Below are 24106 nucleotides of genomic sequence, written 5' to 3'. Positions count from 1 at the left end.
TTTCACCTTCATGTCCATATTTCAAATCAGTTTTTGTGTTGTTTACCTGAAAGCTTAATTTAAGTTTGCTCTTTAAAGATGTAGATAGATCTAATGCTAACCATGTTTAAAAAACAAAGAGTGTGTACAATCTGCCAATGTACCCTGCATTTACGCCATATAAATAGATTTGTAAGTCTGCAGTGTTTGATAATAAAATATGAAAATGCAATATTTTAACAGCAAATGTTCAAGTTCTTGAACATAACCACAGATTTTCTGAGGCTTACTTATAACAGAGATTTGAACCCGCGGTAGTGGTGCTGCGGTAGCGTTGTTGCCTCACAGCAAGACGTTGTCCCTTTCGATTCTCAGCTAGAGCGTCTTCTGTGTGGAGGCATGCGTGAATGGGCGTGCCTTCGTTGAAGGTTGTGCATCAGGGTGGTAACTCGGCACGTAAAAATCCACTACCAAATATTAGCAGACTGGAGTTCCGCTGTGGCGACCCCTAACGCCGAAAGACATAACAACTTATAACAGAGATTTGATTATTATTATATTAATTACCTTGTTGTCCAGATAAAATATAAGGTCACAAAATGCTTTGTATGAATATACAGAAAGCCAAGTTTTAAAAATTTCTACTTTCATTTTAATAGTAATCCAGTCTTACAGACAAACAAAAAGTTTAGAGAAAGGAAAGATGGGAAGATTAATTAGAATAATATCAGATCTCAAACTGTTTTTATCAGAAACTGAAATACTGAAAATTATGTTGAGGTAGACAGATTAACAAAATGATTGGTTAACACTGATATTTACTGAAATTACAGTAGGAAGAATCAAACCATTTTTGTCCAAGGAAATTTTAATGAGAGTTTTTTATTAACTCATTCCACCAACATTGGTGCAATCAAGGATATTATTAATAAAAATGGAAATATTTTTAGACACATGGAAAATGTAACTGATTTTATAGGAAAAAGACCAACTTTTGAGTATAAATAAAACACAAATACTAAGAAAATAACAGAACAAGCTCACAGTTCAGATAATGAGAGTAACCAAAACAAAAAAAGTAGTTTCAAATGTGGACAATGTAAACACTGCAGATTTATTAATGAAAGCAACCAGATAACACTCAATTACAACAGAGTTATTTCTAGTAAATATTTTAATTGCAATACAGAAGATTTAGTATTTTTAGTAAACTGTTTATCTTTTGCAGCATATTACACAGGAAAGACAGAAATGCTTTTGTAAGGGAATACATAAGCATGATTATAATATTATGACAAAGGATTTAAATATTGCCTTAAGAAACATAGCCAAATCTGTCATAGTTTTAAGAAACAACAAGACCCAAGTGTTAGCAGGCACTGTTATTCCAAAGATGTAGTCCAACGGAACACTTCAAGGGTAAGGTGACAGAAAAATTCCTCAAACTGTCCATACAAGTTAACAAGTACTTCAGCATATGAGCTTGATAGTCCAGGATTCTGAAGACTAGAGATGAAGAAAAGAAAAATTATCTTTCCATACCCATGAAAGGATTTACCATCTTTGTTCAAAGGTGAAATATTAGCATTGACTAGAGCTTTATTAGCTTGAGAAGAAACCTAAAGAGCTATTTAGGTTTCTTCTCAAGCTAATAAAGCTCTAGTCAATGCTAATATTTCACCTTTGAACAAAGATGGTAAAGCCTTTCATGGGTATGGAAAGATATTTTTTCTTTTCTTTTCTTCATCTCTAGTCTTCAGAATCCTGGACTATCAAGCTCATATGCTGAAGTACTTGTTAACTTGTATGGACAGTTTGAGGAATTTTTCTGTCACCTTACCCTTGAAGTGTTCCGTTGGACTACATCTTTGGAATAACAGTGCCTGCTAACGCTTGGGTCTTGTTGTTTGTTTTATTGGATTATTTCTTTGTTGCAGACCCCAGCGCTAACCTGAAGCAAGACAGGATTTATTGATAGTTTTAAGAAAGTTATATTCTTTGGATTAGAAAGAGTTTACCCTAACAAGACAGGGGGAACTGGGAAACAAAATTAGAATAGAAAGAGGGGCACTGGGAACTAACTTTGGGTGGCATGATGCCAGGGAATCTTCTTGGGCTAGGCTTATATAGACTCCAGGGCAATTAGCCTAGTACACACCTATGAAACTATGAACTAAAATTAAATTCACTGGGATTCCCAATCATAGGATCATAGGAGGTTACTAGGCAAATGGCCCTGGGGACCTTACAAGCCTAGCCAAGAGTATATCCCCCCAAAAAATCTCAGTCAGCACCTGTCACCCCTGTCAATGAGGGACACCGATGGAACCCCTGAGATGAATTTGTGGCTTCCCATCCACTCATCAAGGTTGCACTTGAAGAGGGTCAGCGAAGTGCTCTGCTTGACATGTATGGAAAGTCACATATTAGGTTCAGGCCTTTTCAGCGGGTAGTGCGTGAGGAGTTAGACTTACAGATATGGAGCATCTCTAGTAGGGCAGGGTCTGAGATTGCCTTGTAGGCAAGACACAGATCACCCCTGAGCAATCTGTATGATACCGAGTAGAGTGATAGTGATTTGAGCCAGTCTGCATAGGACAGGTGTTGGAGGCCATGGATTCTTTTTGTGAGGTATTTCATTGGCATTTCCAGTTGGTGCAAATGTTTGGAGAGGTACATCCCAAATGGGACATTATAGTTAATTATTGGTCTAATGAGGGAGGATTATAAAGAGGTAATAACCTCCTTTTTTCTGGATGCAATCCCTTTACTTATGAGATGAACCAAGTAAAACCAAGTAAAATTTCACACTCCTCAAAACCGAGGTGGAATCCTTCAAAGCCCCCGGGCCTGTGGAAAATATGGCCCAGACCGCAGAATCCTTTATAAACGCATTCTATGAACACCTTCAGGAATGCATGGATCATGCGATCCCAAATAAAACCAAGACCCAATCCTCCAAAGGCAGACGTCCTGTCTGGTGGACCCCAGCCATAAACAAACTATACAATAGAAGGAGGAAGCTACTAAATGATAGAGCAAAATCCCAAAAAGGGAAGGCATCACTGATCAGTATTAGCAAAAAACTATGAGCACTCATAAAATTGTCTAAGGCCAGCTTCGAGAGAAAAATTGCACAGGACACTAAGGATAATCACAAGGCTTTCTTTAGTTATGTTAGGAACCTGGGTGGTAATTCCCAGATATGCTCAGAATTAGTCCAAAATGACAAAAATACACCGAACCCACAGACATTGCCAACATCCTAGCTGACAGGTTCAGCGCAAACTTCTCCCACCAAAGGGCAAATATCTATCCCAGCAGAGTGCTGCCCCTGACATCTCAGATGCTCAGGTAAGAGCCGCCCTCTCCAAAGCAAAAAACACAGCATCAATGGGACCAGACGGTGTCCCAGGCTGCATCCTACATGAACTCCAAGAAGAACTAAACCCAAACATAAAACTACTGTTCAATCTCAGCCTTACTACAGGATATGTGCCCAAAGAGTGGCGTACAGCAACAGTGGTCCCTCTCCATAAAGGTGGTGCCTCAACGGATCCTGGAAACTATCGCCCCATAAGCCTGACTAGCTTGGTCTGCAAAGCTATGGAAAGGATCATCATGGACCTCATAGATAAAGATATTGGGGACCTACAGACACTGGATCCTACCCAGTTCGGCTTTGTTAAGGGTAGATCCTGCCTCTTAAACCTGGTTGATTTCTTTGAAACAGTCATCAAGGCCATTGACGAGGGGAAGGTGGTCTACACAGCCTACCTGGACCTCGCAAAAGCCTTCGATACAATACCCCACTCGGGCATTATAGATAAGCTCACCAGCTTAAATATAAACCCCTATGTCACTAGATGGATTGCAAACTGGCTCAAGGACAGAACCCACATGGTTAGAATTGCTGGAGCCATGTCAGACTCCAAACCAGTTACAAGTGGTGTCCCACAAGGCTCAGTCCTGGGACCTCTCTTGTTCGGTATATATTTCTCGGAGGTACAGACCAACACGGAAGGACTGTGGCTGACCAAGTTCGCAGATGACTGCAAACTGGGCGCCATAATCGACTCTCCAGCCGACACAAGCATCCTCCAAAAGGGCCTCATAGAAACAGACAACTGGTGCCAGAGCCATGGCCTCAAGCTAAATGCCAAAAAGTGTATAGTCATCCCCTTTGGCAAAAACAAAGTGCCCACAAATTACCACATAGGTGGTAATCCATTAAGTACAGAAGAAGTAATTAGGGACCTGGGGACCCAAGTTGATAGCAATCTCTCATTTGACAACCACGTGGCCAAAGTAGTTAGAAAAACATTTTATATAGCCCACCTAATCATGAAGGGATTCACATCTAGATCAGGGGAGGTCATTGTGCCTCTTTACTCATCCCTCATCAGGCCCATAATTGAGTACAATGCCCCTTTTGGGATGTACCTTACCAGACACCTGCAGCAACTGGAAAGACCCCAAAAGTACCTCACCAAGAGGATCAAAGGGCTTAAACAGATGCCATATGCTGCCCGGTTAAAGAAACTCCAGCTCTACTCAGTGGCATACCGTCTGTTCAGAGGCGATCTGTGCCTGACGTATAAAGCCATGTCCAACCAGGAATTAATGGACATGCTGCACCTCAGAAAATCCAAATCCCATCGAGCTACATGCTCGAGAGACTTGAACCTCAGCACTGAAATAAATAGGACATGCTGGAGGGACAGATTCATAACCCAGAGGCTCCCTTCACTCTGGAATAAAATCCCAGTCCAGGTTAGGCAGAGTCCCTCATTGCCTCTCTTCAAGAGGAATCTTGATGAGTGGATGGGAGATTGTAGGTTTATCCCGGGTATCACTTCTGTGTCACTGTTAGACAGAGGCACAGTATACTAACCTCGAAAAAGGGCATAGCAAAATAAATTTAAAATGGGTGGCGAAAGCCAAACACATTCTGGCTAGGCTTATAAATGCCCTAGGGCAGATAGCCTAGTATGAACCTATGAACCTATGAAGGCTTTTCTGACCACTGCCACTAAATGATGGTCGAATGTGAGGTTGTTATCAACCTGAGTGCCCAGGTCTTTTACCACAGGTTGTGTGCTTAGAGAGTTGCCATTGATGTGGTAATCAGTAGGGGTTGTGTTTTTGCTGAATGGTATGATGATACATTTTTTTGCATTTAGCTTGAGGCAATGACTATGGCACCAGTCATTAGTTGCTGTGAGACCCTCTTGTAGTATGTTGACATCATTTGGAAGGTCAATGACAGCACCCAACTTACAGTCGTCTACAAACTTGGTCAGTCACAGGCCTTTTTCCTCTGCCTGTACCTCTGAGAAATAGATGTCAAACAGTAGGTAAATGAGAATATATCTATTGCTAGTATTTTAAAGCCACATGAAGCCAATGACTAAGTCATAACAGGTAAACATCTTACCACATTTAAATTACAAGTATCATTTTAAGTGATTATCCTTTTGTCATTATTATGTTGATACTGCTTCTAATTGTCACTTAATATTTTTTATTGAATTTGAAATCCTAATAAATATTTATAGTTAGTTATTTGGAGTTTGCTCATGTACACAACTGTTGTGTTTTTAGTATTTGATTGGTTAATTATACATTGTATCAAGAGCTTATGGGTATAAACTCTTGTGAACACAGCTCATTTAATCAGTTTTGAAGAAGTCCATTTTTGGTATGAAAGTGCTAACCTTTGACAATAAAATGTTAACTCTGTGTGGTGCAATGCATTTTTTCTTCTTGGGAGCCATACCTCTCAACTGTACAGATTTCTACAGAATGTCCAGATTTTTGCTTCATACTGTTGGCCTGTTCTTCATAAAAAATTTGTTTTTCTGGCAAATTACTGGGTATTGACGTGACTAAATAATACTAAATAATGACTAAATAATACCAAATAATGACAGACATTTGAGTTTCACACTTCATGTCCTTCAGAAAATACATAATAATGCAAAACATGTTATTCTAGCAACTTTCTAAGCTTATAGGTGCAATACTTAAATTCTGTTCCTATCTTTGGGCCTTTGTCCCCACCCCCATTCTTTCTGGCTTTGTCCAGATTTCTTGCACTGAGAAGTTGAGAGGTATCCAAAGAGAAGCAAACAACTCAGATAGAAATCCACCAGCGACTTTAACCGGTAACAATAAAGGCTCTCCTCCGTATAAATAATAATGGCAATTCAACTCTCTCCAACACCCTTTGATACAGGCAAATGTAATCCACAGTTGGCACGAAGGTGTAAATATACGTAGTTTATTTATAATAAAAATACACAAACAGATTGAGCGCTTTCATCTCCTTCACGGAGACTTCATCAGAATCTTTCTTTTACAAAACCAAAGAACCTATAAATACCATTCAGATAACAATCATTGTTTCCTTATTGGCTGACCATTTAATTACTACAACTTTTAACCATTGCTGGTAAAATACAAATTCAATATACATGATCTCATTTTATGTGTATTCAGTTTAAAAAACAGAATTTGCAAGTAGTAGGCAAGAAAAACTATATACAATATACAATATATAGTTTTTGTATACATAGGTTTTCTATTTACAATCAATTTGTACATTTTCTGCTATTAATCAACTTATATATTATATATTGTATATAGTTTTTCTTGCCTACTACTTGCAAATTCTGTTTTTTAAACTGAATACACATAAAATGAGATCATGTATATTGAATTTGTATTTTACCAGCAATGGTTAAAAGTTGTAGTAATTAAATGGCCAGCCAATAAGGAAACAATGATTGTTATCTGAATGGTATTTATAGGTTCTTTGGTTTTGTAAAAGAAAGATTCTGATGAAGTCTCCGTGAAGGAGATGAAAGCGCTCAATCTGTTTGTGTATTTTTATTATAAATAAACTACGTATATTTACACCTTCGTGCCAACTGTGGATTACATTTGCCTGTATCAAAGGGTGTTGGAGAGAGTTGAAGTGCCATTATTATTTATACGGAGGAGAGCCTTTATTGTTACCGGTTAAAGTCGCTGGTGGATTTCTAAGTTGAGAGTATGCCTGGGACACAGAAGTTTTCTTTGGTTCTTGGTTTGGTCTACTGCTATTTTTTCTGTTTTGCTAATTTTAGTCTTGGTTCCATATCATCCATCTTCTTTGTCCTCAAATCAGTCCCTTACCAGGTCAGGTAGGAGGAAAGGGAGCAAGACTGATGCACCTGAACTCCTTGTTGGAGTCCCCCATACAATATACTGGGAAAGAAGATGGCACTGATTTGCCATCATCCACTCCATTTGTCCCCATATTCAGAGGTGTCCTTAAAATAAGGCACAGAATAGAATGGCCCACACAGCCAACATCTTTTCATGAGAGAATCCTTCAAGAAGCCTTTTAGACACCCAATCTTAATCCTGGGTGGTATCCTCCTCTGCAAGCAAAATGATTTACCTTGTTGTCAGGACAGCACCTATTCTAAGGAGACCAGGCAAGATCCTCTTGCTCCCAAGGATTGGGCTTACTTGTTGAAGGCTCCAATGGTAAACTCTGTTGTTGCTGTGGCTGTACTTACAAAGGTTCCTATTCCACTGAGTACTGCTTTCCATCCCCTGAACAAGGAGTCCAGAGTGATGGACTGATTTGAGAAGCATGTTTGCATGTCCTCCATAATATCAACAAGGACAATAACCCATCTCTCATGTAGCTTACACTTCCAGCAGATGTTGGCAGATGTGTCACAGTAACTAGAGGAGTTGTTTGAAAGACATTCTGAAAAAAAGTTAGAGTCTCATATGGTTGCTATAACTTCTATATTCAATGTCACCATGCAACTTGCTTTAAACTTACATATGGTAGTGCTAGGGAAGCAGTCACTGGTATAGCTTTTCTCCAACAGTGGTTGTGCCTTTCAGTTTTTGATGAAGGTCAGCTCTGTTTGGATCAAATGTCAAGGGGAACCAGCAGGATACATAGAAGGTAGCAATACTGTCACAACTGCTGGCATAACAATTCAGATTCTTCAATGCCTTTTTTAAAGGTGAAAAAATAGTTATAGAGCCATGTCACCAACAGTAGTAATGGAATCAGAGATCTATGAGTGACCAGACTGTGGAAATTTCTAGAATAGATGCTGGCCCAAAGACAAGAACAACCAGAATAAAAAAAGCAGCAGTACCATAGTCAGTACCATGGTCATCCTTCAGAGGGACTGCATTAAAATTCCTAAGGTGTTACCTGACTGTCCCACAATGTGGGAAGTTAGAAGCCATTTGTCTCTCCAGTTGGATGCATGGCTGGCCATTATGCATGGCAAGTTGATTTGGATAGTAATATCCAGAGGCTACACAATTTCTTTCCACAACCCTCCCCTACTCCAGTCTTTCTCTTCAAAAGCCATACATCCAACCCCATCAGGTGTTTGCAACACAAAAGTCTTAAACCTAATAGCAAGTCAGCCATTGAACATGACCCCGCTGAGCAGAAGGGATCTGATTATTACTGGAGATTCTCTTCTAGTTCCAAAACAATTCAAAGGAACTCAGGAAGCATCTCTTTCTAAGTTGCCTATGTAAATGCATAAATATGTTCCTACACAGTCTTTCCTGAGGGTAAAAGTGCAGGCAATCCTTTCTTGTCTGGCAAAATGAGACTGGATGTGGTCTTTGGATTTCCAAAATGCCGGACGACATATCAGGATCACCAAGGAGTCCAGGAGGCTTCTACTCCTTTGTTAGGAGACACTCATTGTCACTTCTGGATGATTCTGTTTGGTCTCACCTCTGCTCACATGTTATTTACCAAATGATTATCTGCACTACCTGTGAAGCAGGGCTAAAATCGAAGATGTTTCCATACTTGGATGACTGGTGCTTAACTGCACCAACTTCAGACAGCCTACTTGCAGCCTGAGAGTGTTTTCTGACTCTTTTACAATCCTTATGGATATCAGTAAAAACTGCAAAGTCCAAGATGGAACACTCATAGACATTAATCTTAACTGGATGTATTGGATGCACCATAGGCACACTGCCCTACAAAACATATTTTATTTCAGGCAAAATTCTTCTTCTGCAAAGGGTAATTTCTTAACTTTTTAATGATAGTCAGTCACAGCAGCTCTCTGTCTTAGAAGATATGGCAGTTACTAATTACATGGTTATTCTTCTAAGGTTCTGCAAGAGGATTCTATTGTGGACTTTGTCTATGTTAACAAATACCATGTCTTATCAGAAAACACTTCCAAGGTATGCATTATTTCCTCAGCCTACTCCGAATCTGCAGCTTATGAGTATCTGTCAACATGGATGTATCTGCCCTAGACTGAGAAAGGTATTGTTACAGCCAGACAAATCAAGGCATCTGCTCACAGGCAAAGACCAGTCTACGCATCAACATTCTGGAGATGAAAGCAGTCCTAATGACCCTGCTGGTGTTTCAGGACTCCTTTTACCAATCTGCAGAATGCAATCCATACTGACAATTTGCCTGTGGTCTAGTATATAAACAAAGGGGGACTCATTTTTTCCTACTATGTTTAGAAGCAGTGAGGATATGGGAATAAGTTATGTCACGGAATTGCTTTCTAACATCCAGTCATATTCCTGGGAGCCCTATTGATGCCTCAAGAATGGTCCCTCAGCCTATCAGTAACAGAATTTTTTTTCTCACTATGGGATGCCTTGCTGCAGCCTCTCAGCATCTCTTGACTAATGTCAAATGCAGCAACTTCTGTTCTATTATTCCTCCATTGTGGGAATAGTTTAGAGACTCTCTAACCCAGAAATGATACCTGGCACTCGTATGCCTTTCCCTATTTCTTCTTAAACTTCACTGAGAAAGCCAAGCAGAACAAGTCCAGAGTTATTTTTATTGCCACATTCTGGTCTCAACAAGTGCAGTCCCCTACTGCTGTAGTCTCATCATACAGAGAAGCCTCTAAGTCTGAGGCCCTTCAGATCTCTGCTTACTCATCCTTCTGGTAAGTCTCACATGCACCTTCACTCCCATTGCTTAACAGCATGGTTATTCCTATTCCAGTAATGGACATGGACCCGTCATATTTACCTAGGGTAAGACTCACATTCACCTTCATTCACATTGCCTAACAGCAAGTTACTCCTATTCCAGTAAAGAACATGGACCTATTATATCTCCCTAGTGTGGCCTAAATCCACACTCCTGCCCAGACACTCAATACTGGAAAAACATTCAAGAGCAAAATGGGCATGTTTTTCTATATGGGCTACTTCCAAAGGGATGGGTCCCTTTACAGCTCCAGTGCATACACTTTTAGATTACCTTTTCTACATTTTTGATGAAGGCCCAACTTACTCTTTTATAAACGTCCACTTTGCAGCTATATTCAACTTCCAGCGAACAGCCAACACTTGCGGGGGGGGGGGGGGGATTCAAGAAGGTAACATGATATAAAGACATTCATGTCACAGTACTTTCTCAAACTCAGCAACTGCCCTAACAAAGTGCTGTACAGTCCTCTACTACAAAGGGCTAGCTGAATGCTAATGAGGCATTCTGGGGGTTGGGGTTTGAGATGTATATGCTAATTAGCCCTAGAACTGCCTCCAGGAAAGCATCTACAGGGCTAAGTGATTCGAGAAATTGATAGGCTGAATAGATCAGTATAGTTGTCCCCATGGTTTTACAGTACTGGCACCAAAGGCAGTACAGGAATTGAGGGGTGGGCTGAAACACTAAACTACCAGGAAGTCCTCTACATGGCATTGCCATACCAGCAGATATTACAGTTAATGTATTTTAACAGCACCAACATCACAATGGGGATCGGGAGTGGGTGGGGGAACACTACGTGCTAGGGATTACAGTTAAAGTGCTGTAATGGCACCAACATCACAATGAGGATGAAGTGGGGATACACTAGACTCCAGAGCCTAATAGATACATGCTGCAATGGCATCCCTGTAATGGCTGAAGTACATTATATGCCATAATGGTAGTTCAGCTGTTGTAGGAGTGGATGAACCTCGGGAGGGCGGATAGGTTAGGGACAGGTAATGGGACTGCAGTGTGTGTGTGTGTGTGTGTGTGTGTGTGTGTGTGTGTGTGTGTGTGTGTGTGTGTGTGTGTGTGTGTGTGTGTGTGTGTGTGTGTGTGTGTGTGTGTCTGTGTGTGTTGTGTGGTTGTGTGGTGTTATATGTACTTGTGTGTCTGGAAGAGTGGGGGGGGGGGTAGAATGCCACTGCTTACATGAGTAGCTATTTACAACCATGATGTACAGATCAGCAATGTTCTGTATGTTGTGGTAGTAAATGTGATTCAGACAAACACAAATTATCCAGTAATGAGATCTTACCTCATCACAGCTAACATGTATCTGAACTGGAGATGGGCATGTCATGGGAGAAGGACTTTTTTAGCATGAGCCCTACAGCTCATGCTAGGCACTTTAATGAAGTCCCAGGCTTATCTCTGCTTTCTTTGAAAGTTTACAAAGTGTATTTGATAGTTACTTTCCAGAGCAAATGTCTGGGCAAGGATCTTGTTCCTCCATGAGATTTATGATTTGTTTTAGAAAAGTTTACCTGCCTTGGAAGACTCTCTTTCAAGTAGCTATTAGTTCCACTATAATAATTTTTGAATTCCAGGCATTGTGTATAAAGCCACCCAACCTAGGCTTTGATAAAGATAGTGTGGTAACCTAACCCTTCCTTTTTGCCTAAGGTAGACAATGAGACAAACCTTAACCATTTCATCTAGTTGTATATATTCACTCTTACTCTGACATGAATATATTTTACATTGCATGAATGTCCACACACAACTAATGTTTTCTGTGTAAAGAATCAAATAAATTGGAAAGAGTCACAAGTTGTATCTTGTTTTTAATGAAAACATTGGATTACAAAGTTACAAAAGTTACTTTGTTGAAATGGCTTACTGACTGAATCAAATTCTGTTACAAAAAAAAATATGACTGATCCTGGTGAGTACAGTACACTCAGCTAAAGCAGTGTGACTGAATCTCAGGCATCTCCCAAAAATGCATCATTAAATGATACTTGCGCAGTTGTTACATTGGCTTTGCTGAATATTTTCACAACATACTATAAGCTGGATGTGCAGTCTCAGTAGATGAACAAGTAGTGCATTTACCTTTGGTGTTGGATAATCAGAAGGGAGTGGATTCTTTTACCATACCCTGCAGTTGGATTAATTTAAAAAGACTGGCACTGCAGTAAAACATAAGAGCAGTGCTGCACTCCTGAGTGGACTGTCATTTATATGATACAGCTGCTGGTAACTTAGATGGATGTAAAAAATCCTGCAGCACTTATCAAAAAAAGAATAGGGGGTTTTATTGATATATATATATATATATTACATATTATTTACATATTTACAAATCTCATTACACTATAAACTTCAGTTTAAGCACTTCTCCCACTCTTTTATCCACAACCAAAACATTTTCTGCAGAATCTTTGTCAAAGCACATTTTCCATTGTATTTAATTTAATTTAGTCTCTAGTTCCATATAGTCCATGAAACATAAAATATTACTCTGCCATTTTCTTCACTTCTTCCTGTTTTCATGCACCATAATAACCAAATTCTATTATGTCCATATTTATTTGCTCATATTTTAAAAAACTTTTCACCCTATTATGTTTACATATTTCTTTCCACAAGTTATTAGCAAGTTATTAACTCTTTCACATTTCAAAAACACGTGCTCAGTAGTCTCAAACTCTCCACATTTATTACATATTCTGTCTTGCTTTTTCTTGTATGTCATATTTGCCCTAACTGGCGATTTTCCAATAGACAATCTCCATAAAAATCATTGCATTCTTTAATCTTTTCATAGCTACTATATCTCATCATTATAGCTTTTTTCTTATCTATTTGTAAATCTTTCCATGGATCAATGCAATACAATGCTTTCATAATACTTAAGTACCTTTCCTTTCTATTTTTCTCACATATACTCTTTTATTTTCCATAACACAATTTTGTTTTAGTACTCTTTCATTTCTTCATTTACAATGCTTTTACTTGTTTTTTTAACTTCCATTCCTTCCCACAATTCTTTGTATTTATATTTATTATTTGTTTTATTTTTACACTTGTTAACTAGGTTAGTCTGAATGGGCCCAGAGAGCCCTTTTTCAGCAGAGACCTGAGGAGAAATGTTCCAGGAAAGTAATTAAAAAATAAGAAAAATCTAACAATTGGTAACCTCCAAACTCTGGATCCCACCCAGTTTGGGTTTGGGAAAGGCAGATCATATCTTCCGAACCTGATCGACTTCTTTGAGGCAGTCACCAAAGCTGCAGATGAGGGTAAGGTGGTTCACACAGCCTATCTTGATCTCGCCAAGGCTTTCAACACCATCCCCCATTCTGGAATTATAGCTAAACGCACTAAACTAGGTATAAATCCCTACGTCACAAGATGGATCGCCAACTGGCTCACTGACAGAACCCACACTGTAAAAGTTGCAGACTCCAAATCTGACCTCAAAGCAGTGACAAGTGGAGTACCACAGGGTTTCACCCTGAGATCTCTCCTGTTTGGTATCTACTTCTCTGATGACTGCAAACTAGTAGCCATAGTCAAGTCCCCAAATGATGTGGACATCCTACAAAAAGGCCTCACTGAGACAGATGCCTGGTGTCAGAGCTATGGCCTCAAGCTCAATGCCAAAAAGTGCAGTGTCATCCCCTTTGGTAAAAACTCTGTACCCATGAACTACCACATAGGCAGCAATCTACTTAACACCGAATGTGTGATAAGAGACCTTGGGACCCAGGTGGACAGTAGTCTCTCCTTTGATAGTCACATCGCCACAGTAGTCAGGAAGTCCTTCTATGTGGCACACCTCATCATAAAAGGGTTCTCATCCAGGAAAAAAGAGGTCATTGTTCCCCTCTACTCGGCACTCATTAGACCCATTATAGAGTACAATGTCACTTTTGGAATGTACCCCACAAGACATCTGCAGCAGCTGGATAGGCAACAGACGTACCTCACAAAGAAGATTACTGGCCTCAAACAAATGCCCTACACTGACTGCCTCACAAAACTCCAGCTTTACTCCGTAGCATATCGCCTACTCCGAGGTGATCTCTGCCTAACATATAAAGCTATGTCAAACCCAGAGCTGTTGAACATGCTACACCTAAAGAAATCCCAATCCCTCCGAGCTACATACTCTAGGGACCTAAACCTTGTCACCACAATAAACAGGACATGCTGAAGGGATAGATTCCTGTCCCAGAGACTTCCCATACTCTGGAACAGGCTACCCATCTATGTCAAGCAAAGTTCTTCATTAGCACTCTTCAAGAAAAATATTGATGAGTGGATGGGAAATAGGAAATGTACCCTGGGGATCACTTCTGTGTCTCTGCTTGACAGTGGCACAGGAAAATAACTTTCTTGGGTGGCGTAAGCCAGGGAACCTTGTTGGCTAGGCTTATGTAGGCCCTTGGGCTGATAGCCTAGTACCTACCTATGAACCTACCTATGAATTCAAGTTGTAAGATACTTAACAGTACAAAAACAGAGATAAATATACAATACAAACATATACAAAGCAAATGTACAGTATTTTGAGAATGCAGTAACAATATCTTTGAGAAAATAGGGTCTGTATCACAATGGCGAATACACCTTTCAACAAACGGCTGTTTGAGAAAAGCTACCCAGCAAAAGATGACTAACTTAAACGGCCATTTCAGCCAATTTTTTCCTAGGCGAAAAAAATGATTGGCCAGCCACAAACCTGACAAAATTTAAAACCCTCCAAAGTGGGGGGGGGGGGGGCTTCAGCCACCAACAAAATATACCAACTCCGAGATCGCACTACAGTGGGGAAAAGGGTAAATTTTTGAGGATGGCCAAGCATTTTTTTTTTGCCCTAGGAAAAAAATTTGCTGAAATGGCCATTCAAGGGAGTTGGATTTCACTGGGTAGCATTTGGCAAAGGGATGTTTGCTGAAAGGTGTTTTTGCGGTCCTGATATAGACCCAAGAAATTTGGTTAGCATTAAGTTATTTACAAGAAATGTAGCAATGCCTAAAAAAATAAAAATATAATATAAATATAATATAGTATAATTTATATCAACTTTTTATTTTCCTTCATAATTGCTTTTAATACCTTATATAAAATTAAAGATGCTGCATGTAATATTGGTTTTATTAAACCAAAGCCTCCTAGCTCTTCTTTCATATATAGTATCCATCTCTTGACTGCATCCAGTTTAGATCCCCATATAAAAGAAAATATAATCAGCATTAATTCCTTTTCATAAACAATATGAATGATATAGATGATAGCAACATAATCAATTGTTCCTATTAGCATGGTGTTCAAGTGTGCTTTTTATATGAAAATCTATATGATTACCAAAAAACAGTCATATCCTTTACTTCTTTGAGTACATTATCCTATTGATGTTGTCTGTATTCATTCCTTCCAAATATTATTCCTAACATATCTATATATTTTTCATTAAACTCAGTACCTCCTATCATACCTTCAAAACCAAATCCTTTACTTTTCTCTTTATTTATTCTTAAACCATTTTTTAATTTATACTTAAATTTTCATTTACTACCTCCGTCCATACTTTATTTTTAACAATGACATTTTATTAATTTCCTTCATTATCATAACTAATGAGAAAATTGCACAAGTAGCAGGGCAGCCCTGCTTTATTCCACACTCTATTTTTATTTCTTCCCCAATCCAGCCATTTACATTTAGTTTCACATAGTTACTTTCATAAACAGATTTTATTACTTGTAATATTTTTTGCTTGGATTATATGCCTGCAACATTCCCCATAATAATTTATATTGAATATTATCATAAGCTTTACTTATATCCCTTATCATAACCTTTGCTTCTACATTTTTGTTTATGATATAGGTTCATAGGTTCATAGGTTGGTACTGGGGTATCTGCCTGAAGGCATATATTAGCCCAGCCATGTTGTGCGGTATTCACCGCTCCATTAGTAGTTCCCTAGTCCTTTGTACTAGCAGCTAGTTCCCTTGGCCCCTATCTAGTAGTGCTGTTGGTGTGATCCCCGGTGTGAACTTTCTGTTACTCATCCACTAATCAAGGTTCCTCTTGAAGAGTTATAGTGAGGGGCTCTGTCTTATGTAGATCGGGACCCTGTTCCATAGTAAGGGAAGTCTCTGGCGAAGGGAATCTATCCCTCCAGCATGTTCTATTCATTGTTCAATCAATTCAATCAATATCATCAATTATTTTTCTTATTATCTATAATAACTCTTGACTTCCTTTTCCTTTTCTTGCAAATACATTTTGGTCATATATTATATCCATTTTTTAACCTTTTTTCTTATTATTCTCATAAAAAATTTATAATATGTATTATTTAACATTATAGGTCTCCAATTATTTTATCTCCTCTTTATTTCCTTTTTTAAGTATACATTTTATAACTCCTATACATATCTCTTTCTCTTTAATTCCAGTTTCTAACCATTTCATAATGTCTATAAAAATTATTTTTTACCATTCCTTCATTTCTTTATACATACCATATTCAATTCCATACAGTCCTGTTGCAGAATTCATGTTAATATCTTTTAGAATTTCATTCAATTCTTTCATATTTTTTTTGTTCTAAATACTCATTATCTTTGTTATTTACTTTTTCACCTTTATAAATTTGCTCTTTGTTTTCTTCTGTTTTAAGAAATAATTCCAATACAGTCTTTCATTATTTTGTATATCCCTTCTTGCTGTCTTATTTGCTTACATTCCTTATTTTTAATGCTCTTATTTTTCTTTCTTTTATTATTTTACTGAAATATGGTGCAACTTCTTTCTTTCCTTGTAAACAATATTTTTGTTTATATAACAAGTTGTGAATTTTAATTTGATTCATTTTATATATTTCTCTTTCTTTTTCATAAAAGGATTTTTTTCTTCTCTAATAAGTCTTTGAATGTTTTTTGACTTAATATCTTAATATATATCTCTCGTTTTCTTTTTTCTTTTCTTCCTTATATATTCTAAAACTCTTTTTTATATTTGTATTTAAAAGTAAACCACCAAAAAGTCCATTTCTCATAAAACTCTCTCATATTCATATGATTTTTTTCATAATTTCATAAGTTCTTTTTTCTCTTCTAAATCTAATTAATTTTCATTAATTCTCTTTATTCATTTTCCTATTCTTATGTATTCCTCATTTTCCTGTACTTTAGCAAATATAGCCACATGATCTTAAAATCCAGCATACTCAATTCCTTTTTACACTTTTAAAATATCAGAAATGAAAAATAACGAAGTTCTGCCTAATTTCATTATTTTGTAGGTCCAGTGGTTATTCTCCCATGCCCCTAACGTTCCACTTCTCATAATTTCTTTGACCATTTCAACATGACAGTTGCTCTTATTCTTTTCTAAAATTACAATTACAGTCACCTACCACTGTAATGCCCATATTTACACAAACATATTCAGGAATATTTTTAAACATCATTTCTCTTTCTTTTTTGTTATATATGCATATAAAGCTATACTTCTATACACATATTTTTCCATCTCAAGTCTATTACTGTAACTCATCCTAGTTCCACTATGGTTACATATATTATTTTAATGCTTGCTTGACATAATATGCATATGCCAGAGCACATATCTTTCCCCATGTTCCAAGCTACTGCACTATTCCAACGTTTTTTAGTTTGTGTTCTTTCTTCCTCTGTTAATAATCTGATATCTTCTAAACAATAATATGTGCATCTACTGCAGCACACCAGTGTAATATACCTATTCTCCTCTTAAGATTTTCATACTGTTCACATTTAAAAATATTTTCAGCTTTTAAGAACAGTTACAATAAAATGTTTATTCCATTTCCTTTCTTATTTTCTGTAAGCATTATATATTTTTTTTCCTTTTTTAACTCTTTTCCCGGTTGAATTATTTTTCTTACTTATGCCAGTCAGAATCTTCCTCACTTGCCTCATCTGTTTCTTTCTCCTTGTTAATTTCTTTAACTTCATCTGCAACCTCTTTATCAGTCATATCTTTTTGTACATTTTCTTGTATAACACATTATTCTATATCTTTCTCCTATATAACTTCATTTTCATTTTCTTGCACATTCATTTCACATTCTAACTATGAATGACCAGTGTTGCCACATTTTTTGCACTTTAAATCACTTTTTTTGCATTATGCCCTGTTTTACCACATAAACATCTTTTTATCACATTCATTGAGTATATGATAATTTTTCCAGAAAAATAACAAATCTTTGGTTGACCCCTGTATTTCACAAAACCCATATTACCATGAACATTAATAATACTAGGTAAATGCATAATGTGAAGCTGCCAGCCCAACTAGCTAGAATTTTGTAAATAATTCTGTGTCATTTGTAAATATTAATATGATCCATAGGTTTGTCTTACAAATGTAGGTAAACTGTATGTTATGTACTGAGCTTCAGAAATGTAACCACAGTGCATCCTGCTGGAAAACAGCATAAATGTATATGGACTATATGCCTGTGCAAATGTATGTTTTCATAGTAGAAGTTGGGATATACAGAGTTAACTTGCAAACTCTGAGAAAACAAGTAAAGAGTTTTACCATGTGCTATAAAGTTAATAATACAGCAACAAGACAGAATGTCTACAGCTAGAAATTCTTTCTATTGTCTGGAAACAGAAATAATTACAGGTTTCAAGGGTAAAAGTATTTAACTGGTTTTAGGACTTCCAGTTCCAGGCAATTTCTTTAAGTATTTTTGACACAGAGGTGTTAATTTTTAAAATTTCTGTTAGACTCAAAAGTAAAGGCAGAAGTGACAAGAATGATGTAATCTGAGATAACCCAGCAGAACTGTTTGATAGTAATTTAAGAACGATCTCAGAAAGTGTCTGTGCATTTTGCATCTTGTCTTCGATCTGTAAACATCTATTCAGCACTTCTTGTCTTGCTCTGTAGGTAAGTCATTTAGAACATAGTTTCTCTTAGAGATAGATAGGAATATAGTAAGATTAGTCTAGATGTTTTCTGTATTTATGTGAGACTGTCCTCCAATGTTGTTTTAAAATATTTCCTGTGATTCTGGACTCTGTTTTCACTGTGTTGAGTTACTGAATATTGTCATCTTCTTTTATTATTTAGTATTAAACATGTTTAAACCTTTTCATTGTGGCTGGTTTGTTTAGAGATATTTAAGCTCTTAGAGTACTTGCATATGTATTTGGGGACACTGTACAGGCCACTGTTGAACATCCTTAAAAGTTTGGTCACACTTACCATTTGGATAATAGTAACATTACACAGCAGAGTTGGTCACCCTTTGGGAAGGGCCTTATAGTAGCTGATAAAGAGCTGGTTGGTGGCAGTGATTATGGTTTTATAGTCTGGGGAGAAGGGGGGTATAGCTAGTGAACCTGTGTCAGTCTTCCCCCAGGAGTGTTTGTGTGTTTGTATATAAATCAAATCTCTAATTGTGGGTGTGTGTCAGCTACTTGGGAAGGGACATGAAGCACTGGTTGGACAGAGAGGGTGCTGGAGCTTTTGGCTTGACCACTCAGCTGAGATCTTAGCCCTATAGCTGTGCCAGTGGAGAGTCTTATTGGGGATCTGGAGAGAGAGGGAGAAACCAGCCCCAGACTGACTGTGATCTCTGTGTGCTCTTAAGAGAAATTGTACTTTACTGTGTGTGTACTTGTCATCTTCCCATTATGCACATCCCTCACTGGTGTTAGTGGTGAAGATTGAGGCTCCATGATTACTGGGCCAATGCAGGGGCATCACATATTGTTTGGCAATGGTGGGATAGCTACATCACGTATTAATTGGTTGATAGTGGTGAGTTAGCCACATCACATATTAACTGGCTTGTAGTGGTGTGGAAATTGAATTCCTGTAGCTTGTATACAGTGATCACTAAAGGTGTTTTTGTAGTCTAAATCAGCCATGCAGTGAATATTCAGAGTTTATATCACAATTGTTTTATTTATTTTGTTAGCTTAGTTAGTCAGGGAGAGCAGGCAAGCATGTCAGCAGAGGAGTATGGTAAGCTGACAAGGAACCAGTTGGCTGAGATGTACCAGGCTAAAGGACTGGTGCATGCCAACCTGACTAAAGCAGACATGATTGCAGCTTTAGTGACAGCTGCATCAGAGAATAGCAACCAGTAGGACAATCAGACTGGCCATGGAGATGTACAACTCTCAGAAAATGGACAGCACAACCTTTCCACAGAAGACTTAAAAATCCATCTGCAGTTTAAGAGACTTAAGTTGGAGGCCAAGAATTTGAAAATAGAAGCAGCAGAGAAAGTGAGTTGTCTAGAGACTGAAGGAAATGCAAAATTGTGATGCCTGGATGCTGAGGAGAAGGCGAGGCAGAGGCAACATGAAAAGGAGATGCTGACTCTTCACCAGAGTCATGGAGGTAATGAGGATGGGAGTAACTGAACCCCAGAAGCAATAAAGATCAGTAAATTGCTTCCACAGTTTACAGAGGGGGATAATTTTGATAGTGTCATTCATATCTTTGAGAGGGTATGTAAACAGTATGATGTTGACCAAGGGCTCTGGGTACAGTTTCTGACCCCCCCCCCTTACTCCATGGTAAAGCTGCAACTGTTCTTTACAAACTGTCTGATAATGCTTGTTTAAATTATAATGTTGCAAAGAACTGTTTGCTAGAATTTTGTAAGTTAACACCTGAAGCTTATAGGAAAAAGTTTTGTGAGCATAGACGCAAGGCAGATGAAAGTGTGTGGGAATATGTTGCTGAACTAAGCGCTTATTTTCATTGGTGGGTAAGTGGATGTCTGGTCACCACTTTTGAAGGGCTGGTAGACCTTTTGGTGAGGGAACAAGCCCTTAGCACTTTGCCTGAGGACATGAGGATCTGGTTAGCTGATAGACAATGCCTTATTGTAGATGAGTTGCGGAGAAGGGAGACCTATACCTAGCAAACAGGGCATCCCTGCACAGGAAAGGGACACCCAGTGCTGCTCATGGGACTAAGGGAACCCATGGTGGGCAGCCTAGACTGCCCCAACAGAATCTGTTAGTAGCAGGGGAAACCACTAGTCTAAGTACACATCCAGGACCTAGGGTTAAATGTTTTAAATACAACCAGTGGGGCCATGTAGCATATAGATGTACACAGAGGCAAGGTGGGGAACAAAAGGTGGGAGAGCCAGTAAGTAGGAATGACAAAATGCCAACAGTAAATAGTCTTCAGACAACAATGGTACCAAACCACCACAAGAGGTTATATCCTATCTTAGTGAATGGCAAAGAGACCATTGCTAAGAGAAACACAGCCTCTGACATAACCATTGTAAAGCTTGCAGTGGTTACAGAGGAGCACTACTTGTCTTGACAGTCTACTCCAGTCACAGCTTTAGGAGGGACCCCATTCCAAATACTTTTGGCTAGGGTTCACATTGACTGGGAGGGTGGAAAAGGAAGGCAGCAAGTAGGGGTGTTTGAGGATATCCCTGCAGATGTCCTGATAGGGAATTATTTTGATAATGCAGCACCGTGTGTTCATGCAGTTACATGCAGTCAGGCTTGGAAACAAGCAAGTGGGTCTTGTAGCCTGGGGGTGAACCAGACAGACCACACACTTGCAGCCAGGACTAGTGAGGTGGTTACTTCAGGGAGGGAGCTACCCTGTAGCAGTAAGACTGAAGGTGAACCACAGCTGCTTTTGGGTACTGATGTTCTCTTGAACAGAGTGACTGCAAGGAAAGAGGTGAGTAGTAGTACCCAGGCTGATAGTGAGGCACCGCTGTCAGAGGATACCAGATCTCCTGTGGAAGGGGAGCTGGGAAGGATTACAAAGAGAGAGCTGAGACAGGCTCAGCTCTCAGACCCTACATTACAAGGCCTGAGAGAGGGAAGGGGGAATCTGTATACTGGGACAAAGGGTTATTGTACAAAGAGTGGACCCCTGAGGGAGGGCTAGAGGGTGAGAGAATACAGCAGTTGCTAGTGCCCAGAGCCTACCAACTAGCACTTCTAGCCATAGCCCATGATATTCTCCTTGCAGGTCATATGGGCGTAAAATGTACATACGTACTATGCAGAACTTCTATTGGCCTGGGATTTCCAGAGATGTAACAGGGTACTGCAGGAACTGTGAGCAGTGCCAAAAGGTAGGCAAGCCAGGAGACATGGTGAAAGCTCCTTTGGTGCCTTTGCCGGTGATTGAGGAGCCATTTCAGGGGGTCACTATCAATATTGTGGGGCCTCCAAGTACTCCACATTTCACAGGGAAAAAGTATATCCTAGTGGTAGTAGATTATGCTACCAGATCCCTGAGCCAGTGGTTCTATTCTCCATTGAGGCTGAAAAAGGTGGCAAATACTTTGTTAGAGATTTTCAGCAGGGTAGGTTTCCCAAAAGAAATACAGACTGACAGAGGTACCTGTGGAAGTACTGTGTGATGAAGCACCTAAAGACCATTCCCTACCATCCCAGACTAATGATCTTGTTGAGATGTTACACTCTACACTAAAGTCCATGCTATGGGCATTTGCAGACCAGTTTAAGAGGGACTGGGACAAATATTTACCCCATCTGTTGTTTGCTTACAGAGAGGTTTCCCTGGAATCCAGAGGTTTTTCACCCTTTGAGTTGCTGTATAGGCATAGGGTGAGGGGACTTCTAGGTTTAATTTGAGATGAATGGGAAGGTGAGTGTGAATTTCACAAGAAGTCTGTTGTGGCATATGTCCTAAACCTCAGGACAAGGCTCAAGGAAGTCATGGGCATGGCCCAGGGGAGCCTGGCAGAAGCCTAACAGCAGAAAATGTCAGGTATGACAGGAATGCTCAAGCTAGAGACTATGCTGTAGGGCAGCTAGTAATGGTTTTCATTCCTGCCAGACTCATCAAGCTGCAGGCAGCCTGGGAGGGACCCTACAAGGTTAGGAAGGTCAGTGATGTTAACTACATGGTGGAACTGCTAGGCAGGAGGCAGGGGCACAAATTGTACCATGTTAACATGATGAAACCGTACCATGATAGGGAGGCCCTTGTGCTGAGTATTTGCAGTGAATTGCAGGAGGAGTCTGAGGGGGATCTGGTGACTGATCTCCTCAGTGAGGCTCAGAATGACACCTCAGTGGAAGGGATAGCAATGTCCCAGCAGCTATCTACTACCCAGGTTTGAGAAATCCGAGCAGTGTTACAGAAGTTTGGGGACATGTTAACTGAGAAACCAGGGTGCACCCACCTGGTGCAGCACCAAGCAGATGCAGGGTATCAAAGACCTATTAAGCAGACCCATTATAGGGTGCCTGGGAGAGTCAAACAGACTCTGACAGAGGAGATACAGGAAATGTTGTAACTAGGGGTAATTCAAGAGTCCAACAGCCCCTGGGACTCCCCAGTGGTTCTGGTGCCAAAGGAGGATGGCAGCACTAGGTTTTGTGTAGACTACAAGAAATTAAATAGTCACACAGAGTCAGATGCTTACCCCATGTCTAGGACAGATGAGGCCCTAGAGCAGCTGGGTGGGGCTAAATACCTTACCACCACTGAACTTACCAAGGGTTACTGGCAGGTGCCCTTGACTCCCAGTGCTAGAGAGAGGTTAGCATTTATGACTCCATTTGGCTTTTATGAGTTCACAAAGATGCCCTGTGGGATGAAAAAATCCCCAGTGACTTTCCAGAGGCTGGTGGATCATATCCTAGCAGGAGCAGAAGGGTTTGCCCTTGCTTACCTAGATGATATTGCCATCTACAGCCATTCCTGGCAAGAGCACCTTCAGCATGTCAGGGAGGTGCTGGGAAGACCATAGAAGGCAGGGTTGACCATTAAGCCGAGCAAATGTCAGGTGGGTATGGCAGAGGTCTCCTACATGAGACATAGAGTGGGGAGTGGTAAGATCAGGCCAGAACCTGCCAAAGTGGAAGCCATTCAGGCATGGCCTGCATCTGTTACCAAAAAGTAGGTGAGAGCATTCTTAGTGACAGCAGGGTACTACAGAAAGTTTGTCCCCAGTTATAGTACCATAGCTGCTCCCTTCACATTGCTGACAAGGAAAAACAAGCTAGATAAGGTAGTGTGGACCACAGCATGTGAGCAGGCATTCCAGAAGCTTAAAGAAGC

Source organism: Protopterus annectens, chromosome 2.part0 (genome assembly GCF_019279795.1).
Source record: "Protopterus annectens isolate FY-2018-M chromosome 2.part0, PAN1.0, whole genome shotgun sequence".
NCBI classification, from domain to species: Eukaryota; Metazoa; Chordata; order Ceratodontiformes; family Protopteridae; genus Protopterus; species Protopterus annectens.
This window is presented reverse-complemented; position numbering follows the sequence as displayed.